Below are 6,657 nucleotides of genomic sequence, written 5' to 3'. Positions count from 1 at the left end.
ATACACAGAAAAAACTCAACAATCTCTAGAAACAGAGATCTAAACATCATTTGACAATGATTGGTCTCGGAACGATAATAAGCAGCTTCATATGGACAGGCAAAATAACCATCAAGGAAGACACACTCAAGACAGAGAAAGTGCGGAAATTACTGAGGTTGGTCGATTATGCAACAAGTCAGCGAACCAAAGACCACTAATGGAAACAAAGGATGAAGAAGATATGGAGGATAGAGTTTTGCACGTCCTAGCGCTGTCCCATCTAGATGATCCACAGTCATGTCACACGGAACAACAACATGGTCTGAGCTCTACTGGGAAGAAAAGTGGGGAACCGAGGAGCACAGGGAAATGTAGCTCACCGAGTATAACATGACTGACGCGAATGCTCGTGGACACATGGCTCGTTCAACATGACGAAAGGAGCTCTGTTTCGCATAACGGCATATCGAAGTCAATGTAATTCGTCCTGGTTGGCAACGTTAGTGAAGATCTCTCCTCTCTCTCAAGATTTGATCAATAATCGTTTGACATGTTTTGCCTACGTAACGTACGAACTTTTAGAATTTCAATGTTAGCTTTATAACTGCCGCAGCCTACCTAAGAGACTTTGAATGTTGAATTACACAAAAAAAAACACGCTAACAAAAAATTGCTAGTTGAGACATAAAATAGAAAGTAGAAAAAAATTACGAACAAGACACACAACACACATCTCTGGTCGGACGTCGGGATCCCTCGGAAGATGTGCATTCGATGAAGATCAGCAAGGTAAGGCAAATTCAATAGATGCGTATATGAGTTTCTGACTTGGACTGGGCACCATCTCTGACGCGGAGTAACAGAAAACTGATCATGCAATATCCTTGTGAGCCGAACGACGGTTTCTTACACGACATACTGAATAATAACATTGTGACTTTTGGCCGTAAAGCTTTTTGAAATCTGAAAACAGCGGATGCATATCCAGAACAAGTTAATACATTTAATCTCTATGTAAAAACATAGAAAAAACAAACTCCTGCATCAAAGTTATATTGCATGACGTATCTTCTAGTGATATTTGAGTGTGGCTCTGCAATGCAATTCTCCTGATAAATTATATGGAGGGCATTTCTGAACATGGCGCCAATGTAGAACTGAGTTTGTTGGATAAACTATAATAACTTTATCGAAGATACAAACATTATATTGTATGAGGGTGAACATTAAGACCTGATATGCAAGGTGTCATCTGATGAAGATCATCAAAGGTTAGTGATTAATTTATCTCTGTTTCTGCTTAATATGCTCGACTCCTGTCTTTCCGGCTGGAGAAAATCGATGACTGTGTTATCGCTGCTTGATTTTGCGGCTGACCGTGTCTACATCAATTTATGAATGGTGCTATTCAGCTCGTAAAAGCCTATGTTGAAATGGAAAGACACATTGTTGGTGGGAGATATCAACCAACCAGATATACTCTTTAAAATCGGATACATAAACAGACAAATACATGTAACTATTTGAGAGGAATTACTTAATAATATGAGTTCTGTTGTTTGAATTTGGCGCCCTGCACTTTCACTGGCTGTTGTCAAAATCATCCTGTCAATGGGATTGCAGCTATAAGAAGTGGTAGGACAAATGCTGATTCCAGATTATTGGAATTTCATTACATTCCAGGGTTAGATATTGAAACAGATATGTAAAGTGGTTCAGCAATGAAATCAGCTGCCAGATTTAAAAAGCAGGGATCCAAAAGATCAGGACCTGCAGGCTTTTCTCTGTCTAAGGATTTCAGGGCTTATGTCCACCTGCACTGAGAATGGCAAAAAGCTAAAAAGTTGACCAGCTCTCACTGTGTTCATCCACACAGGGTTGTACAGAGACAGAGGACACTGGTTCATCCACGCAGGGTTGTACAGAGACAGAAGACACTGGGTCATCCACACAGGGTGTACGAGAAGACAGAGGACAACAGAATCAAACAGCCTACCAGATGATACAAAGTGCCATTGAAACAATTCAGCATCTTCAGTTTTGTCAAATACAGCAACAGTCCTTCAAAACACATGACGGTAATTCATTACATTACTGTTACCAGACATAGACTAATAGCTTCCAAAACTTTCTAGGGTCATTCAGGTTATCAGTGGTAACAGACATAAAAATTCAGACTTGGCCTTCCTGAGAAGAAAAGAACACTTGTTTCGCAACTGGCTCAAAAATAAGCCAATCAGCATCAGAACATGATTTCCTTGCTTTAGCCCAGGCAATAATACGGTCGTGATAATAACAAGAAGAAAACCATGGATTATTCACGCCCTTTAACCCTGAACCTGCGGAATGGGCATGTTCGTTACTTATTTGGAAAAAACCTCATGAAATAATATCCAGGCAGTTTCCACATCAGGAATAGTTCCATCTTGCTCCAGTCAAAAAAAAAAACAAATCATAGAAAGCCTGCTCATTAAAAACTTCAAATTTCTATTCGAATAAAACGTGGTGTTGTCTTAGGACCTTAGTATTTCTAAAAGCAACAACAGCAAATCGGTCACTTAAATCATTACAAAAAACACAACCGACGAATATTATGTGAAACATTTGTAATAATCATTGATGATACATTCAATGATGTCGCTCTTGCGCTGGTGATTCTTGATCCACCTCTACGCAGATGACACCATTCCGTTATACCTCTTGGCCCTTCTTTGGACACTGTGTATTAACTAACCTCCAGATGAGCTTCAATGCCATACAACTCTCCTTCCGTGGCCTCCAAACTGCTCTTAAAATGCAAGAAAACTAGCATGCTCTCAACCGATCGCTGCCCGCACCTGCCCGCCTGCCAGCATCACTACTCTGGACGGTTCTGACTTAGAATATGTGGACAAACTAAATACCTAGGTGTCTGGTTAGACTTAAACTCTCCTTCCAGACTCACACTTAAGACATGTCAATCCAAATAAATCTAGAATCGGCTTCCTATTTCGCAACAAAGACATCCTTCACTCAAGGCTGCCAAACATACCATCATAAACTGACCATCTTACAGATCCTCGACTTTGCGATGTCATTTACAAAATAGCCTCCAATACTCTACTCAGCAAATTGGATGCAGTCTATCTACAGTGCCATCCGTTTTGTTCCAAAGCCCCATATACGACCCACCACTGCGACCTGTATGCTCTCGTTGGCTGGCCCACGCTTCATACTCGTCGCCAAACCCACTGGCTCCAGGTCATCTACAAGTCTCTGCTAGGTAAAGCCCCGCCTTATCTCAGCTCACTGTTCACCATAGCAGCACCCACATGTAGCATGCGCTCCAGGTATATCTCACTGGTCACCCCAAAGTCAATTCTTCCTTTGGCCGTCTCTCCTTTCCAATTCTTTGCTGCCAATGACTGCGAAAACGAACTTTGCAAAAATCTCTGAAGCTGGGGCAGACTCTACCTCCCTCACATACTTTAAGCACCAGCTGTTCAGAGCAGCTCACAGAATACTCTGTCACCTGTACAACTTCATCTGTAAATAGGCCATAAAATCTACCTCTATTTATTTATTTATCTTGCTCCTTTGCACCCCAGTATTCTCTTGCACATTCATCTTTTGCACATCCTACCATTCCAGTGTTTAATTGTATATTTGTAATTCCTTCGCCACCATGGCCTATTTACTGCCTTACCTCTCCGTATCCTACCTCTTTGCACATTGCTGTATATAGATTTTTCTACTGTATTATTGATTGTATGTTTGTTTATTCCATGTGTAACTCTGTGTTTTTTGTATGTGTCGAACTGCTTTGCTTTATCTTGGCCAGGTCGCAGTTGCAAATGAGAACTTGTTCTCAACTAGCCTACCTGGTTAAATAAGGTGAAAAAAAAAAAAGTATGTACATAATGTATAGTTAAAGTGACTATGCATATGAAAACAGAGAGTAGCATCAGCGTAAAAGAGGGGTTGTGGGGCACACAATGCAAATAGTCCGGTAGCCATTTGATTACGTTCAGGAGTCTTGTGGCTTGGGGTAAAAACTGTTGAGAAGCCTTTTTGTCCTAGACTTGGCACTCCGTACGTTTGCCATGCGGTAGTAGAGAGAACAGTCTAAGACTGGGGTGGCTGGGGTCTTTGACCATTTTTAGGGCCTTCCTCTGACACCGCCTGGTGTAGAGGTCCTGGATGGCAGGCAGCTTAGCCCCAGGATGTACTGGGCCGTACGCACTACCCTCTGTAGTGCGGTCAATTGCCGTACCAGGCAGTGATGCAACCAGTCAGGATGCTCTCGATGTTGCAGCTGTAGAACCTTTTGAGGATCTCAGGACCGATGCCAAATCTTTTTAGTTTCCTGAGGGGGAATAGGCTTTGTCGTGCCCTCTTCACAACTGTCTTGGTGTGTTTGGACCATTCTAGTTTGTTAGTGATGTGGACACCAAGGAACTTGAAGCCTCTCAACCTGCTCCACTACAGCCCCGTCGATGAGAATGGGGGCATGCTCGGTCCTCCTTTTCCTGTAGTCCACAATCATCTCCTGAGAAATGCCAAGAGTGTGCAAAGCTGTCATCAAGGCAAAGGGTGACTACTTTAAAGAATCTAAATCTCAAATATTTTTTGATATGTTTAACACTTTTTTTAATTACTAAAGGATTCCATATGTGTTATTTCATAGTGGATGTCTTCACTATTATTCACCATTGTAGAAAATAGTAAATACAGAAAACCCTTGAATGAGTAGGTGTGACCAAACTTTTGACGGTTGTATATACCTATTATGACACAGTTATTATGCTGGCCCACAAACATCACATCAAGTTATTCATTTTAGAAGAAGCTGTGACTACTCAAATGCATCAGTAGTGCCAGTATACATTCAGTTCCTTTTTGCGGAGACTGAATCTCTTCTATATATCACATCTCTCCTATAGTAGGAGACTGCTCTAAGCCACCACATATTTGGGCAGTATGTGGGTCAGGTCCTGTAGTGACGTTGGCATGAGAATAAGGCATAATATATGAATGAATACTGGGCAGCATAAGTTAATGAGTTRATCAGCTGGGTTGAGCCGAGGTGGGAGGAGAGGAGACGGAAAGAAGAGCTGAAGAGAGGGAAAGGATGCTAGAGGAGATGGGGAGTACAGGAAAATGGAGGAGAGGAGAGGGGAAAGGAGGAGAGGATAGGTGGGTGGCTGGCTGTGTTCTGATGGCTATGAAACATAAACGCTGTCTGAGAATGTGCATGAAAAAGACAGAACATTCTGTCTGTACACTGGATTACTGACAGCTATTTCTAGCACTGGACTGTGTTTGGGGAGACATGATGCCATCAGGGGCAGCTGTGGCTGACTGGGCCGGGCCGGGTGGATAGGGCAATGTCTGGCTCTAACCCAGTACACCGACAGATAGGGAGAGAGAGGGGYGAGTGGGAGAGAGGGGGAGCAAAGGAGAGAGGAAGCGAGAGAGAGAGAGAGCGCTAAAGGGAGGGAGAGATGTGGAGATATAGAAAGAGAGATAGAAAGAGGGGAGCGAAAGAGAGAGGGAGGGGTCTCTCAGAGTTGTGCTCTGATAAGTCCCGAGGGTTGTGTATCAAGAGAAAGAGACATGGTGACTGAGTTTAGCAGAAATTAGGTCAGGTGAGTCGGGCCCTGTCTGTCTGTGCCCAGAACAAACGCAGTGCATCGTGGTGACGTCTGAAATGGCACCCTATWCCCTATGCGGTGCACTWCTTTTGAGTGAATAGGGTGGGTGCAATTTCTCCCGCAGACAGAGCACTGAGACTGCTCAGTAGCGCATGGCTCTTTCAAAAGTAGGGAATATGGTGTCATTGTGTTCTCAGGTCTGTCTGTCTGTCTGAGGGAGGGTGGAACAGGGACAGTGGCAGGCGGGTCGTGTTCTGAGCGATGAGGCAGAGGCAGGCAAACTGGGTCATCACAGACACAGCCAGAGGAAAAAATAAGATTACACAGGCAGACAACGAACAGCACTGTGAGCAGAATTAGACAGCAGGGTTTTTAGGACAGCCTTTATGTAACAGCCGGAACACAGCAGAGCAGAGCAGAGCAGACAGCTGAAACACTGGGAATATTTTCTCTCTCTGCTGTTCGAGAACCACGATTTGGTTAAACACTGTGCTTTGATCACCAGTATACTTCAAATATATTTGTACTTTCAATGGTAGTAGTACATTATGACATGACGCATGCATCCCAAAAACACTTTCCTAAACGTCTCTGAATGTCTTAGTTAGCTTCTACATGTTGAAGAGTGGAGGAGGTAGTTTACGGAGCTAGCCTCAAATGCAAAAAGCTGAAATGCAAAAACATTTCGTTTTTGCATTATAGCTTTATTCGGTTCCTGGTTAGAATGTATAACCCATAGACAGTGAGGTACAAACTCAGTGATATACCAAGGTATCCTCTTTTCAGTGCTGTTGCCTATGAGGGAAGAGTGACGTACTATATATTGTTAGTGCTTATGGCACAGAATAGACAGGGAGTTATTCTGCTGTGAGGCAGCCTTTTCTCAGCACTGCCTTTAGGGGTAATAGTGTGGTATAGACTGTGATTTAGACTCTTCTCAGTGCAACCTTTATACCACACTGTTCCCCCTAAAGGTTGCACTGAGAAGAGTCTACCTTACAGTCTATACCACACTGTTCCCCCTAAAGGTTGCACTGAGAAG

This window comes from Salvelinus sp. IW2-2015, linkage group LG4q.1:29 (assembly GCF_002910315.2).
Source record: "Salvelinus sp. IW2-2015 linkage group LG4q.1:29, ASM291031v2, whole genome shotgun sequence".
NCBI classification, from domain to species: domain Eukaryota; kingdom Metazoa; phylum Chordata; class Actinopteri; order Salmoniformes; family Salmonidae; genus Salvelinus; species Salvelinus sp. IW2-2015.
This window is presented reverse-complemented; position numbering follows the sequence as displayed.